General features: G+C 38.6%; 1 pseudogene; it reads right to left on the bottom strand.

The window, feature by feature from the left end:
- Window positions 1–17,208: 17,208 nt before the first annotated feature.
- Window positions 17,209–17,309, bottom strand: LOC123571979 (U6 spliceosomal RNA; annotated as a pseudogene).
- Window positions 17,310–17,550: the final 241 nt, after the last annotated feature.

Below are 17,550 nucleotides of genomic sequence, written 5' to 3'. Positions count from 1 at the left end.
ATAATCATGTGGTTTTTGTCATTGGTTCTGTTTATGTGATGGATTATATTTATTGATTTGCATATGTTGAACCAGTCTTGCATCCCAGGGATGAAGCCAACTTGATCGTGGTGGATAAGCTTTTTAATGTGCTGCTGGATTCGGTTTGCCAGTATTTTATGGAGGATTTTCACTTTGATGTTCATTGGGGATATTGGCCTGAAATTTTCTTTTTTTGTTGTGTCTCTGTCAGGTTTTGGTATCAGGATGATGCTGGCCTCATAAAATGAGTTAGGTAGGAGTCCCTCTTTTTCTGTTATTTGGAATAGTTTCAGAAGGAATGGTACCAGCTCCTTTTTATATCTCTAGTAGAATTCGGCTGTGAATCCGTCTGGTCCTGGACTTTTTTTGGTTGGTAGGCTATCAATTGCTGCCTCAATTTCAGAACTTGTTACTGGTCTATTCAAGGATTCGACTTCTTCCTGGTTTAGTCTTGGGAGGGTGTATGTGTCCAGGAATTCATCCATTTCTTCTAGATTTTCTAGTTTATTTGCCTAGAGATGTTTATAGTTTTCTCTGATGGTAGTTTGTATTTCTTTAGGATCTGTGGTGATATCACCTTTATCATTTTTTATTGCATCCATTTGATTCTTCTCTCTTTTCTTCTTTATTATTCTTGCTAGCAGTGTATCTATTTCATTGATCTTTTCAAAAAACCAGCTCCTGAATTCAGTGATTTTTTTGAAAGGTTTTTTTTTAATCTCTCTATCTCTTTCAGTTCTGCTCTGATCTTAGTTATTTCTTATCTTCTGCTAGCTTTTGAATTTGTTTGCTCTTGCCTCTCTAGTTCTTTTAATTGTGATGTTAGGGTGTCAACTTTAGCTCTTTTCTCCTTTCTCTTGTAGGCATTTAGTACTATAAATTTCCCTCTACACACTGCTTTGAATGTGTCCCAGAGATTCTGGTACGTTGTATCTTTGTTCTCATTGGCCTCAAAGAACATCTTTATTTCTGCCTTCATTTCATTATTTACCCACTAGTCATTCAGGAACAGGTTGTTCAGTTTCCATGTAGTTGTGTGGTTTTGAGTGAGTTTCTTAATCCTGATTTCTACTTTGATTGCACTGTGATCTGAGAGACTGTTTATTATAATTTCCGTTCTTTTACATTTGCTGAGGAGTGTTTTACTTTGGATTATGTGGTCAATTTTAGAATAAGTGGAATGTGGTGCTGAGAAAATGTATATTCTGTTGATTTGGGGTGGAGAGTTCTGTAGACATCTATTAGGTTTGCTTGATCCAAAGTTGAGTTCAAGTCCTGGATATCCTTGTTAATTTTCTGTCCATTGATCTGTCTAATAGTGACAGTGGGGTGTTAAAGTCTCCCACTATTATTGTGTGGGAGTCTAAGTCTCTTTGTAGGTCTCTAAGAACTTTATGAATCTGGGTGCTCCTGTATTGGGTGCATATATATTTAGGGTAGTTAGCTCTTCTTATTGCATTGATCCCTTTACCATTATGTAATGCCCTTCTTTGTATTTTTTGATCTTTGTTGGTTTAAAGTCTGTTTTATCAGAAATTAGGATTGCCACCCATGCTTTTTTTTTTTTTTTTTTTTTGCTTTCTATTTGCTTGGTAGATCTTCCTCCATCCCTTTATTTTAACCTATGTGTTTCTTTGCACATGAGATGGACTCCTGAATACAGCACATTGATGGGTCTTGACTCTTTATCCAATTTGCCAGTCTGTGTCTTTTAATTGGGGCATTTAGCCCATTTACATTTAAGGTTAATATTGTTATGTGTGAATTTGATCCTGCCTTTATGATGCCAGCTGGTTACTTTGCCCATTAGTTGATGCAGTTTCTTCATCGCGTTGATGGTCTTTACAATTTGGTATGTTTTTGCAGTGGCTTGTACCAATTGTTCCTTTCCATGTTTAGTGCTTTCTTCAGAAGCTCTTGTAAGGCAGGTTTGGTGGTGACAAAGTCTCTCAGCATTTGCTTCTCTGTAAAGGATTTTATTTCTTCTTCGCCTGTGAAGCTTAGTTTGGTTTGATATGAGGCTTGATATGAGCTTCTGGGCTGAAAATTCTTTTCTTCAAGAATGTCGAATATTGGCCCCCACTCTCTTCTGGCTTGTAGGGTTTCTGCAGAGAGATCCGCTGTTAGTCTGATGGGCTTCCCTCTGTGGGTTACCTGACCTTTCTCTCTGGCTGCCCTTAACATTTTTTCCTTCATTTCCACCTTGGTGAATCTGACCATTATGCGTCTTGGGGTTGTTCTTCTCGAGGAGTATCTTTGTAGTGTTTTCTGTGTTTCCTGAATTTGAATATTGGCCTGTCTTGCTAGGGTGGGGAAGTTCTCCTGGATAATATCCTGAAGAGAATGGAACCAACTTGGTTCCATTCTCCCACTTTCGGGTACACCAGTCAAACATAGGTTTTATCTTTTCACAGAGTCCCGTATTTCTTGGAGGCTTTCTTCATTCTTTTTCATTCTTTTTTCTCTAATCTTGTCTTCATGCTTTATTTCATTAAGTTGATCTTCAACTGTGATATCCTTTCTTCCACTTGATCAATTCAGTTACTGATACTTAAGTATGCTTCACGAAGTTCTCGTGCTGTGTTTTTCAGCTCCATCAGGTCATTTATGTTCTTCTCTAAACTGGTTATTCTAGTTAGCAATTCATCTAACCTTTTTTCAAGGTTCTTAGCTTCCTTGCATTGGGTTAGAACATGCTCCTTTAGCTCAGAGGAGTTTGTTATTACCCACCTTCTGAAGCCTACTTCTGTCAATTCATCAAGCTCCTTCTTTGTCCTGTTTTATTCCCTTGCTGGCGAGGAGTTGTGATCCTTTGGAGGAGAAGAGGCATTCTGGTTTTTGGAATTTTCAGCCTTTTTGCACTGGTTTCTCTCCATCTTAATGGATTTATCTACCTTTGGTCTTTGAAGTCAGTGACCTTTGGATGGGTTCTCTAAGTGGATGTCATTTATGTTGATGTTGATAGTATTCCTCTCTGCTTGTTAGTTTTCCTTCTAACTGTCTAGGTCCTTCTGCTGCAGGTCTGCTGGAGTTTTCTGGAGGTTCACTCTAGACCCTGTTTGCCTGGGTATCACCAGCGGGGGCTGCAGAACAGCAAAGATTGCTGCCTGTTCCTTCCTCTGGAAGCTTTGTCCCAGAGGGGCACCCACCAGATGCCAGCCAGAGCTCTCCTGTATGAGATATCTGTCAGCCCCTACTGGGAGGTGTCTCCCAGTCAGGATACATGGGGGTCAGGGACTCACTCGAGGATGCAGTCTGTCCCTTATCAGATCTTGAATGCTATGCTGGGAGTTCCGCTACTCTCTTCAGAGCTGCCAGGCAGGGTCATTTAAGTCTGCTGAGGCTGTGTCCACAACTCCCCCTTCCTCCAGGTGCTCCATCCCATAGAGGTGGGGGTTTTATCTATAAGTCCCTGACTGGGGCTGCTGCCTTTTTTTTTTTCAGAGATGCTCTGCCCAGAGAGGAGGGAATCTAGAGAGGCAGTCTGGCCTCAGCACCTTGCTGAGCTGAGTTGGGCTCTGGCCAGTTAGAACTTCCCTGCGACCCTGTTTACATTGTGAGGGTAAAACTGCCTACTGAAGCCTCAGCAATGGTGGACGCTTCTCCCCCAACCAAGCTCTAGTATTCCAGGTCAAGCTCAGACTGCTGTGCTTGTAGCAGAATTTCAAGCCAGTGGATCTTAGCTTGCTGGGCTCTTTGGGTGTGGGACCCACCAAGCCAGACCACTTGGCTCCCTGGTTTCAGCCCCCTTTCCAGGGGAGTGAGTGGTTCTGTCTCCCTGGCGTTCCAGGCGCCACTGGGGTATGAAAAAAAGAGAAAACTCCTGTGGCTAGCTGGATGTCTGCCCAAATGGCTGCCCGGTTTTGTGCTAGAAACTCACGGCCCTGGTGGCATAGGTATCGGAGGGAATCTCCTTGTCTGTGGGTTGCAAAGACCATGGGAAAAGTGCAGTATCTGGGCCAGAGTGCACAGTACAGTCCCTAATGGCTTCCCTTGGCTAGGAGAGGGAGTTCCCTGACCCCTTGTGCTTCCCAGGTGAGGCAATGCCCCACCCTGCTTCTGCTCACCCTCATTGCGCTGCACCCACTGTCCAACCAACCAGTCCCAGTGAGATGAACTGGGTACCTCAGTTGGATATGCTGAAATCACCTGCCTTCTGCGTTGATCTCACTGGGAACTGCAGACTGGAGCTGTTTTCTATTCAGCCATCTTGCCAGCCACTTTGTTCTGGAGTTTTTGTTGTTGTTGTTTGGTTCTTGTAAGTGTGATGTTAGAGCTTTTAACAAAGATCTTCCTAACTTCCTTGAGCAGTATAAACTTTCCTCTTAACACTGCTTTTGCTGTGTCTGATAGATTTTGGTATGTTATGTCTGTGTTTTCATTTTTTTGATTTCTGCCTTAATTTTGTTGTTTATACAAAAGTCATTCAGGAGCAAGTTCTTTAATTTCCATGTGATTGTGTGATTTTGGGAGATCTTCTTGGTATTGATTTCCATTTTTATTCCACTTTTTGCTGAGAATATGGTTGGTGTGATTTCTTTGTCTTTTTTTTTTTTTTGCATTTTCTGAGACTGACTCTATGACTGAGCATAATGATCAATGTTGGAGGATATTTCTTGTGCAGATGAGAAGAAGGTATATTCTGTGGTTAATGGGTGGAGTAGTCTGTAGATGTTATTAGGCCCCATTGGTCCAGTGTCGAATTTAAGTTCACAATTCTTTTGCTAGTTTTCTCCCTTTATGATCTAATGCTTTTAGTGGGGTGTTGAAGTCCCCCACTAATATTGGGTCACTGTCTAAGTCTTTTTATAGGTCTAGAAGTACCTGTCTTACGAATCCTGGTGCTCCAATATTGGTGGCATATATATTTAGGGTAGTTAAGTCTTCTTGTTGAACTGAACGCTTTATCATAATTTAATGCACTTCTTTGTTTTTTTTCCCTGTTGTTGGTTTAAAGTCTTGTTTATCTAAGAATAGCAAACCTTGCTCTGTTTTGTTTTCTATTTGCATGATAGATCTTCAACCCTTTACTTTGAGTCTATGAGTGTCATTACATGTGAGATGGTTCTTTTGAAGACAGCAGACAGATGGGCCTTTTTATTTTTTAATCCGACTTAAAATGCGTTTTAAATGTGGCAACAATTTACATTCAAGATTAATATTGATGTGTGAGGTTCTGATACTGTTGTAAAGTTTTTAGGTGATTGCTTGTAGTTTCTATCCTGTAGTTGCTTTATAGAGTCTGGGATATGCATAATACTGTTTTTGTGGTAACAGGTATTATTCTCTCATTTCCACATTTAGAACTCTCTTGAGAGTACTTGTAAGTTTGGTCTAGTGCTAGTGAATTCCCTTAATGACTGCTTGTCTAAAATGTATTTTATTTTTCCTTTGCTTATTAAGCTAGGTTTGGCAGGATATGACATTCTTGGTTGGAATTTCTTTTCTTTAGGAATGCTGTAAATAGGCCTCCTGTTTCTTCTGGCTTGTAAGGTTTCTGCCAGGAAGTTTGCTGTTAGCCTGATAGGGTTCCCTTTGTACATGATCTCACCTTTTTCTCAGCTGCCTTTAAGATTTTTTCTTTGGCATTGACTTTGGATAGTCTGATGACTATATACTTTCATGATGTTCATTTTGTATAGTATCTCTCAGGTGTTCTTTCAACTTTTTAAATATGTGAATATTTACCTTTCTAGGAAGATTAGGGAAATTTTCTTTGGTTATTCTCTGAAATATGTTTTCCAGGTTGTTTACCTTTTCTCTTTTTCTCTAGAAAATGCAAATAATTCATAGGTTTGGTTGCTTTACATAATCCTGTACCTCTTGAAGACTTTGTTCATTTTAAAAAATTCTTTTTAAATATTTTGTCTGACTGGGTTAGTTCAAAAGACCAGTCTTCAAGTTTTGATTCATTTTTCTGCTTGATCTAGTCTATCGATAAAGCTTTTAATTGTATTTTGAAATTCCTTAAGTTTTTCTGTTTCAGAAGCTCTGATTAATTTCTTTTTATGTTGTTCATCTCTTCCTTCATTTCCTGGGTTGCTTTATACATTTCTTTGTGTTGGCTGGGCTCAGTGGCTCAAACTTGTAATCCCAGCACTTTGGGAGGCCAAGGTGGATTGCTTGAACTCAGGAGTTCGAGACCAGCCTGGGCAACATGGCAAAATCTCGTGTCTATAAAAAAATACAAAAATTAGCTGTGTGTGGTGGTGGTGGATGCCTGTGGTACCAGCTAGAGGTGGGAGGATTGTTTGAGCCCAGTAGGTTGAGGCTGCAGTGAGCCAAGATCATGCCACTGCACTCCAGCCTGGGTGACAAAGTAGTGAGACCTTGTCTCCAAAAAAAAAAAAAAAAAAGAAAGAAAGAAAGAAAGAAAGAGAGAAAGAAAGAAAGAAGTTTCTTTGTGTTAATTTTCAACTTCATCTTTGATTTCATTTAGCTTCCTTGCAATCCATGCTTTGAATTTTTTGTCTGTAATTCTGAGTTTCCATTTTGATTATCGACCATTGGTGGGGAGCTAGTGTGATCCTCTGTCAATATTGCAACATTGAGATTTCTCACACCAGGATTCTTCTTCTGGTTCCTTCTCATCTACAGAAACTGGTACTTCTAATTTTTGTAATTATTTTTGTGTGGATAGGATTTTTTTCTTTCTTTCTTTCCTTATCATATTATTGAGTTTTCCCCCCCTTTCCCCCGCTCCCTAAGGATTGTGATTATAGAGAATGCTGGGTAGAGTCTTTTGGCTTTGCTTCTATAGCCTTATGCACCCCTGTCCACACGTTTTTATATTGGGCTGTATTTTTGACCTACAGGTCAGCAGATGGTGCTTATGGGTAAAAATGAAATGAGGCCAATGTGGATGGGTAGATACTTCATCCTTGTTTACTAGGTGAAGCTCTCTGTTGCCTCAGGCAGTAGGCTGATCCAGGCAGTAGACAGTGGTGTGAGCTCCTTGCTCAGCACCATAGTGGGACACCAAGATGGGTAAGGCTGAATGAGGCAGGGGCATGTGCAAGTTACCCAATGGCAGGCACAAGGACCAGCACCAAGGAGGGGGTCCAGTGGGCAGCCACCAAATGCCCTAATCTGGCAATTTCTTATTTCAATTGGTAACAAATATGATTTTCTAAAATTTTAAAGCATTATTTATGCTTTAATGCTTACATGAGAAAATGCTTAAATGAAAAATGAGAAAATATAACAAGTTTTAAATTCCTTAATACATTGGTAGCTCTTAAATATCAATAGGAAAAATGTACAAATTCTTATAGAAATGTGGTGAAGGAAACTAACAAGACATTTACCACTTCTTGACTTTATTACAAAAAGAAAATTAGATAAATATGCAGCAAGATCCAAAGACAATCATTATTGCATTGTCTATGACAGTGAAATATTTGAATCAATCTGAAGATCTGTAAATAGAGCATTAGTTAAATATATTTGGGAATGGATGTGTAAATGAAATAATATGCAGCCTTATGCAAACCTAGATTTATTTTGGAGTATGTAGTTACTCAGGCTTCTAGTAAGTTTGTTTGTAATTCCACAGTCTGGAAGCTTTTAGTCCTAGGGTTAACAAGCCAGGAGAACATGGGTTGTTAATAGTCAAATATGAGGAATTCCTAGCCCTAAGGAATGTGCCTTATACCATTGGGAGGAAGATTGTAATTAAATGCTTGTCAGTTGATGTGTTGCCAATTACCAAAAAGTTTACTAAATTATAATGTTATTCCTTGAACTTGACTGACATGGTTTTCTTGGCCTCATAGTTTCATTGACTAAGCCAAGGCAACCTTGTTCAGTAGATTGGCCCTCTTGCCTGAGGATATTAGTAATTTAAATTGAATAAGTGGTAAAATTGTGGACAGTTACATTCTGAGGTTGTCTCTTGGTTGACACATGGGCTGGTAAAACCACTTTAAAGGCGTATATCTCGTTAGCAGTGACTGCATGCATGCCAGGGAAAAGAAAACTGCATATTAGGATGGATGAAAGTTGGCATATTGCAGATGAATGTTTGTATTACCTTTCTGTTACGAATGTTTAACTTGGCCTTTCAAACTCAAGCTCTTCATAATTTAGGAATTAATGTGTATACTGCTGCTTGGCGTCTTTCAGAAATTTTCAAAGCTTCACTTTTTAATTTAATTTTATTTTATTTTTGAGACAGAGTCTTGCGTCTCGCTCTGTTGCCAGAGTGGAATGCAGTGGCACAATCTTGGCTCACTGCAACCTCCGCATCCTGGGTTCAAGTGCTTCTCCTGCCTCAGCCTCCCAAGTAGCTGGGACTACAGGCATGCGCCACCACACCCAGCTAATTTTTGTATTTTTAGTAGAGATGGGTTTTCACCACATGGTCTCAATCTCTTGACCTTGTGGTCTGCCTGCCTCAGCCTCTCAAAGTGCTGGGATTACAGGCATGAGTCACTGTGCCCAGCCAGAGCTTCACTTTTTAAAAATCAGTATCAGTGTGTTTGTATAAATTATTGTATGACTAGCAGATCCTATTAAGTTGGTCGATTACCAATGGGAAAAAAAAAAAAGAAAATTCAAAGATTATCTTTAAAGCAATGTGGTAGAGTTTTGCACATAAGATGGTGTGGAAATTTCCCTTCAGTCCAGTACAATTTCTTTTGGCTGTCTTTGTTGTCAGTATGTACATTTATCTGTAAAGACTTTAAAAATATTAAATATAAGTATATTCAATTATTTGGAAATATTGTGTGAAAAATGTGGCTTTGAGGTCTTAGGATTCTATACCCCTAATTTTAATGCCACAACCTGTAGAATTAATAGATCACAAGGGAAATAAGTATGGGCATTCATCCATCAATGTAAACCATTTCAGTATAATTTATTAAGAAATAGTTCTCGGGTTTTTATGGTATTAGGTCTAACATTTAAGTCTCTAATCCATCTTGAATTAATTTTCGTATAAGGAGTAAGGAAAGGATCCAGTTTCAGCTTTCTACTTATGGCTAGCCAATTTTCCCAGCACCATTTATTAAATAGGGAATCCTTTCCCCATTTCTTGTTTTTCTCAGGTTTGTCAAAGATCAGATGGCTGTAGATGTGTGGTATTCTGAGGACTCTGTTCTGTTCCATTGGTCTATATCTCTGTTTTGGTCCAGTACCATGCTGTTTTGGTTACTGTAGCCTTGTAGTATAGTTTGAAGTCAGGTAGCATGATGCCTCCAGCTTTGTTCTTTTGACTTAGGATTGTCTTGGCAATGCGGGGTCTCTTTTGGTTCCATATGAACTTTAAAGCAGTTTTTTCCAATTCTGTGAAGAAACTCATTGGTAGCTTGATGGGGATGGCATTGAATCTATAAATTACCTTGGGCAGTATGGCCATTTTCATGATATTGATTCTTCCTGTCCATGAGCATGGTATGTTCTTCCATTTGTTTGTGTCCTCTTTTATTTCACTGAGCAGTGGTTTGTAGTTCTCCTTGAAGAGGTCCTTTACATCCCTTTAAGAAAACCTAGGTAATACCATTCAGGACATAGGCATGGGCAAGGACTTCATGTCTAAAACACCAAAAGCAATGGCAACAAAAGCCAAAATTGACAAATGGGATCTAATTAAACTAAAGAGCTTCTGCGCAGCAAAAGAAACTACCATCAGAGTGAAAAGGCAACCTACAGAATGGGAGAAAATTTTTGCAATCTACTCATCTGACAAAGGGCTAATATCCAGAACCTACAAAGAACTCAAACAAATTTACAAGAAAAAAACAAACAACCCCATCAAAAAGTGGGCAAAGGATATGAACAGACATTTCTTAAAAAGAAGACATCCATATAGCCAACAGACACATGAAAAAATGCTCATCATCACTGGCCATCAGAGAAATGCAAATCAAAACCACAATGAGATGCCATCTCACACCAGTTAGAATGGCAATCATTAAAAAGTCAGGAAACAACAGGTGCTGGAGAGGATGTGGAGAAACACTTTTACACTTTTGGTGGGATTGTAGGAACACTTTTACACTGTTGGTGGGATTGTAAACCAGTTCAACCATTATGGAAAACAGTATGGCGATTCCTCAAGGATCTAGAACTAGAAGTACCATATGACCCAGCCATCCCATTACTGGGTATATACCCAAAGGATTATAAATCATGCTGCTATAAAGACACATGCACATGTGTGTTTATTGCAGCACTATTCACAATAGCAAAGACTTGGAATCAACCCAAATGTCCATCAGTGACAGACTGGATTAAGAAAATGTGGCACATATACACCATGGAATACTATGCAGCCATAAAAAAGGATGAGTTTTTGTCCTTTGTAGGGACATGGATGCAGCTGGAAACCATCATTCTCCGCAAACTATCGCAAGAACAGAAAACCAAACACCACATGTTCTCACTCCTAGGTGGGAACTGAACAATGAGATCACTTGGACTCGGGAAGGGGAACATCACACACCGGGGCCTATCATGGGGAGAGGAGTGGGGGGAGGGATTGCATTGGGAGTTATACCTGATATAAATGACAAGTTGATGGGTGCTGACGAGTTGATGGGTGCAGCACACCAACATGGCACAAGTATACGTATGTAACAAACCTGCACGTTATGCACATGTACCCTAGAACTTAAAGTATAATAATAAAAAATAAAATAAAAAATAAAAAAAAATCTGGATTTGAAAAAAAAAAAAAGAAATAGTTATCAGACATGATCAACAAATGGTGCAGACATTTCAGCTCTCTAAGACAAAAGAGTGAGACTTTGATTACAGAAAGTCAGAAACAGAAAGAAAAGTAGAAATTTAGAATAAAAAGAAAAATCAGACTATGGAAACTAAGAAACAGAGATAAGCATGCCATATGTATTTGCAGCTAGATCTTTTTGTCCTCTTGTTAGGTGGTAGGAAGAGGGTGACCAAGGGTATGTGCAGGGTGGTGAAAGGATCCACCAGGGCAAATAGAGTCAGCAGAAAATACATCTTACAGGGGGACCTTACCTTTAAGAACTCAGGCAAACTACTTATTCAAGTTTCAATAGCATGTCACCTAGTATATCTCGTGTGTCTCTCATATTCTCATATGAAGAAAGTTGGTATTTGTGAGCTAACCAGAAAATGGATTTATTTTTTCCTTTCATTTCTTAGCTTTTTCAGGTTTTCTGGAACTTTACTTAAGATTCCAGACATCTCAACCATAATTTTCAGACAGCTTTTGTTAATAATACCAATCTCTGTGTTTAGTTCAGTGTAATCAAGCCTGTTTCTTTTTTAAAAAAAATGCCTGTTTATGCTCAGTGCTTATGTTCTAAAAAACATAGATGTGATAGATAATCATGGTAAAATATTTTAATTTTGAATGTCACTGGCTCCACTGAATAATAGAAAAGTTATCTAATTGTCTAATAATAGAAAAGTTACCTAATTGTTGTAATTACTCCCAAAAAGGTTCTCCCCCACCTCCATCTTCCCTGATGTTTTTATTCTGTTGAATTCTCTAGAATGCATGCCAGTTATTTCTGTTTTAAATCTTGATTTGGTAATTTTTTGGTATTGTATATAGATTCTAACTAGCAAAGTGTATGGCGTTTTGTGACTTTTACATTGATCTTTTATCTTAACATAGTTTATTTTTATAATTTTATGTAAAAATCATTCAAAAACAATTATCTATATGTGCTTAAACATTTTAAGTGGACAATTGATGTACAGAACAAAACAGATGGCATGTTTTTCCAGGGAAATTTGTATGTCTTGTATGTTTTAAATTCTGTAAGATCCAACAGGCTAAAATCATCAAAATTACACTTAAATAATAAAAATTGCACTCAAATAGAGATGCATTTTTAAAGGTGTGATTGATTGCAATTTTAGGTAAAGACCAAATGTTGTTTTTTAAAAATTCCCTCTATGAAGGGCTGTATAATATGCTTATTTGAAGTATTATTCAACTGTGGTCAAAACAAGAAGAAAAATATAAACCAGGCTTTATTTAAGTGTATGACACTGCAGCAGCAATGAACAGAATTCTAGAAGAGTGACAATTGACCAATTGTTGTCACAAAGTTCCAGGGATATCTGTGAGCAGGCAAATTATGGGCAGAATTTAAAACATGCAGTGGATATTTCTGTGCAATTGTACTGCTGAATATTGCAGAGTCAAATACATTTCCTAGTGTACTTTTACTTTGTTATTCTCCTCTCTTCAATATACAAAATCATTTGAACGCAGTGTAGATGCTATAAGAAGGCCTTTAAACCAGATATTGCTATAACAGTGTCTAAAGGTGAAAGGAATTTGAATTCCCTCATTCTTTTTATATGTTTAATGATGCCAAAGTTAACCAGGGAAAGACCTGTGCATCTTGACTTTCCTCAAGCTGAGTTTATCCTGAATCTCTGTGATGACTCATAATTTCTCAAAAGCTCCTACAATCTATATGGCTCTAATTTTAGTGGAAACTTCCCAAAATCTTAGAATAATTTCATTTAAACAATCTTTCAACTATTTATTAAACTGGCCATCACTATATATCTTTAAATCTTACATGGAAACGTTATTTTCAGAATAATCGTCTTGGAAGATTCTATATTCATGTTATAGTTGCAAAAATAATTTTTGGAATTGTGTGTGTATTTGTGTGTAATTATCTTTTGTATAGATTCAGGGATGGAAAATTTTTATTCTGAGGATAGGTCCTTTTGTTCCTTCCTTTTAATGTATAACTTTTCCTGACATGAATTTGAAATGTCTGCAGAATATTCCATTGTATAGTCAGGCCTGCGTTTAGGCAGTTTATAATTTTCTGATAAACATCCTAGTTTTGATAGCAACAGGAGGCAGATAAATTCTAGTCAAACAGGGGCAGGTCCCTGGCAAGACCCCACCTTCGAATCAAAAATTCTGAAACCCATGGCCCAAACTGAGAACTTCCATTCTTGTGTGCCCGTTCTCTCCTGATTTGTTCTTTCTGAATAATTTTTTTTTTTTACCAATGGAATGTTGCCTTTTCCCAAAATTCCTATGTCCTGCCCCACCCACATCCTGTGCCTATAAAGACCCCAAACTCAGCAGGCAGGGAGGAGAAGTGACTGGATGTCAGAGAGAAGCAGCTAGACGTTGAGGAGAGGTGACTTTGGCTTCAGAGATGGCAGCTAGATGAGGCTACTTGACTTCAGAAGAGAGAGGCAGAGAGGCAGCTTGACTTCAGGGGAGAGCAACCTTTCCTTCCTGTTGCCTTTCCAGCTCTTCTCTCTACTGACAGCTGCTTTACTCAATAAAATTCTCCACATTCACCATCTTTCAATTCATCCACGTGACTTCATTCCTCTTGGGCACTGGACAAGAATTCGGGACACACCAGGTATGGGTACCTGCTGTCACGCTGGCCCTTTGCCCTCACAGCCACCCCACACAACAAGGGAAAGGTCTCACTGAGCTGATAACACACCGTTGTCTGCAGATAGCTGAACTAAGAGAGCATTGTAACATGCCCTCTAGGGCTTTGGGGTCGCAGGCACCCCCACATAGATGCTGCTATGGGGACTCCATGGAGTTCGCTCCGTTGCTAAAGCAGCTGTGTCCTGTACTCGCTCACGTGTATGCTCCCTCCTGCAAGGGATGGAGCACAGCAGACCCAAGTGAGTGGTGTTTGCTCCTGCCAACACCAAAGTGGCTGGCCAATTCCTGCAGTCATTCGCTCACATGGTCCCTCCTGCAAGGGAGGCTGAGTAAACGAGGCACCCCTGTTGCAAGTCCCATGAAGGTGTCAAGAAAATATCCTGCATCAGTTTGATGATTATTGACCACTTCTCTGTATAAAAGCGAGATTATTGATCAAAAGCCTATGAAAAAATATGAAGTTTCCATACATTACTTTAGAGTATTTTAATAAGGACCTAGTTCAATTTGAATCACATAAACTGTTTGGATTCTACCAGATAAGGGTGGGCAGGAATTGGAAGATTAAAATATTTTTCCACTTCCACTTAGAGGTTAGGTGAGGTTGTAGCCATTCACTTATTTATTAAACAGAGTCATTGTTTATGCTTCCTTGTTATCATAGAATAACTATTTTTCTCCTAGTTGATGTGTATGATTTACCTAATTTTTTATTATTATACTTTAAGTTCTGGGATACATGTGCAGAATGTGCAGGTTTGTTTGCTGCACCCATGAACTGTCATCTACATTAGGTATTTCTCCTAATGCTATCCCTCCCCTAGGCCCCCATCCCTGGACAGGCCCCGGTGTGTGATGTTCTCCTCCCTGTGCCCATGTGTTCTCATTGTTCAACTCCCACTTATGAGTGAGAATATGCGGTGTTTGGTTTTCTGTTCTTGTTAGTTTGCTGATAATGATGGTTTCCAGCTTCATCCATGTCTCTGCAAAGGACACGAACTCATCCTTTTTTATGGCTGCGTGGTATTCCATGGTGTATATGTGCCACATTTTCTTTATCCAGTCTATCATTGATGGGCATTTGGGTTGGTTCCATGTCTTTGCTGTTGTGAATAGTGCATCAAGAAACATATGTGTGCATGTATCTTTATAGTAGAATGATTTATAATCTTTTGGGTATACACCCAGTAATGGGATTGTTGGGTCAAATGGTATTTCTAGTTCTAGATCCTTGAGGAATTGCCACACTGTATTCCACAATGTTTGAACTAATTTATGCTCCCACCAACAGTGTAAAAACGTTTCCATTTTTCCACATCCTCTCCAGCATCTGTTGTTTCCTGACTTTTTGATTGCCATTCTAACTGGCATGCGATGGTATCTCATTGTGGTTTTGATTTGCATTTCTCTAATGACCAGTGATGATGAGCTTTTTTTCCATACGTTTTTTGGCCACATAACTGTCTTTTTTTGAGAATTGTCTGTTCATATCCCTTGCCCACTTTTTCATTTTCATTTTTTTTTTTTGTAAATTTGTTTACGTTCTTTGTAGATTCTGGATATTAGCCCTTTGTCAGATGGATAGATTGTAAAAATTTTCTCTCATTCTGTAGGTTGCCTGTGCTCTCTGATGGTAGTTTCTTTTGCTGTACAGAAGCTCTTTAGTTTAGTTAGATCTCATTTGTCTATTTTGGCTTTTGTTGCCATTGCTTTTGGTGTTTTGGTCATGAAGTCTTTGCCCATGCCCGTGTCCTGAATGTTATTGCCGAGGTTTTCTTCTAGGGTTTTTATGGTTTTAGGTGTTATGTTTAAATATTTAATCCATCTTGAGTTAATTTTTGTATAAGGTGTAAGGAAGGGATCCAGTTTCAGTTTTCTGTATATGGCTAGCCAGTTTCCCAACACCATTTATTAAACAGGAAATCCTTTCTCCATTGCTTGTTTTTATCAGGTTTGTCAAAGATCAGATGGTTGTAGATGTGTGGCGTTTCTTCTGAGGCCTCTGTTCTGTTCCATTGGTCTATATATCTGTTTTGATACCAGTACCATACTGTTTTGGTTACTGTAACCTTGTAGTATAGTTTGAAGTCAGGTGGAGTGATACTTCCAGCTTTGTTCTTTTTGCTTAGGATTGTCTTGGCTATATGGGCTCTTTTTTTGTTTCATATGAAATTTAAAGTAGTTTTTTTTCTAATTCTGTGAAGAGAGTTAGTCCTAGCTTGATGGGAGCAGCATTGAATCTATAAATTACTTTGGGCAATATGACCATTTTCACGATATTGATTCTTCCTATGCATGAGCATGGAATATTTTCCATTTGTTTGTGTCCGCTTTGATTTCCTTGAGCAGTGGTTTATAGTTCTCCTTGAAGAGGTCCTTCACATCCCTTGCAAGTTGAATTCCTAGGTATTTTATTCTCTTTTTAGCAATTGTGAATGGGAGCTCAATCATGATTTGGCTCTCTGTTTGTCTGTTATTGGTGTATAGGAAAAGCTTGTGATTTTTGCACGTTGATTTTGTATCCTGAGACTTTGCAGAAGTTGCTTACCAACTTAAGGAGATTTTGGGCTGAGACGATGGGATTTTCTAAATATACAATCATGTCATCTGCGAACAGAGACAATTTGACTTCCTCTCTTCCTAATTGAATACCCTTTATTTCTTTCTCCTGCCTGATTGCCCAGGCCAGAACTTCCAATACTATGTTGAATAGGAGTGGAGAGAGAGGGCATCCTTGTCATGTGCCGGTTTTCAAAGGGAATGCTTCCAGCTTTTGCCCATTCAGTTTGATATTGGCTGTAGGTTTGTCATAAATAGCTCTTATTATTTTGAGATACATTCCATCAATACCTAGTTTAATGAGAATGTTTAGCATGAAGGGGTGTTGACTTTTATCAAAGGCCTTTTCTGTATCTATTGAGATAATAATGTGGTTTTGTCTTTCGTTTTGTTTATGCGATGGATTACATTTATTGATTTGCATAGGATGAATCAGTCTTGCATCCTAGGGATGAAGCCGACTTGATCATGGTGGATAGGTTTTTGATGTGCTGCTGGATTCGGTTTTCCAGTATTTTGTGGAGGATTTTTGGATCGATGTTCATCAGGGATACTGGCCTGAAATTTTCCTTTTTTTGTTGTGTCTCTGCCAGGTTTTGGTATCAAGATGATGCTGGTCTCATAAAATGAGTTAGGGAGGAGTCCCTGAGTAGTTTTAGAAGGAATGATACCAGCTCCTCTTTGGACCTCTGGTAGAATTTGGCTGTGAATCCATCTGGTCCTGGGCTTTTTTTGGTTTGTGGGCTCTTATTGCCTCAATTTCAGAACTTGTTATTGGTCTATTCAGGGATTCAGCTTCTTCCTGGTTTAATCTTGGAAGAATGTATTTTTCCAGGAATTTATCCATTTCCTCTAGATTTTCTAGTTTATTTGCATAGAGATGTTTCTAGTATTCTCTGATGGTAGCTCGTATTTCTTGTATTTCTATGGGATCAGTGGTGATATCCCCTTTATCATTTTTTATTGTGTTTATTTTTTTCTTCTCTCTTTTCTTCTTTATTAGTCTGGCTAGTGGTCTATCTTTTCAAAAAACCAGTTATTGATTTTTTGATGGGTTTTTTGTGTCTCTATCTCCTTCGGTTCTGCTCTGATCTTAGTTATTACTTGTCTTCTGCTAGCTTTTGAGATTGTTTGCTCTTACTTCTCTAGTTCTTTTAATTGTGATGTTAGGGTGTTGATTTAAGATTTTTCCTGCTTTCTCCTGTGGGCATACAGTGCTGTGAATTTCCCTCTAAACACTGAAAAATACAAAATGCTTCACGGATTTGCATATCTTCCTTGTGCAGGGGTCATGCTAATCTGTATCATTACAATTTTAGTATATGTGCTGCCAAACGAGCACCTTATTTGTTCTTCTTATCATAGAGGATCCAACATATACCTTTGTGATATTATCAGTATGTAGATGTTAGTTGAAGCTGCATACATATAAATGACATGATCTAGGAAGAATGTGTGGTGGAGAAAGAAAGAGTTGAATATGGAACCCTGGAGAATAACAACATTTAAGGTTCAGGCCTTTAAAGAAGTCTTTTTCCTGCAGATTGGGAAAGAGTAGCTAACCAAGTGAGAGACAACTAGAG

The sequence above is a fragment of the Macaca fascicularis genome, chromosome 2 (genome assembly GCF_037993035.2).
Source record: "Macaca fascicularis isolate 582-1 chromosome 2, T2T-MFA8v1.1".
NCBI classification, from domain to species: Eukaryota; Metazoa; Chordata; class Mammalia; order Primates; family Cercopithecidae; genus Macaca; species Macaca fascicularis.
Note: the sequence above shows the minus strand (reverse complement) of the source record. Positions and strands in the feature narration are given on the sequence as shown.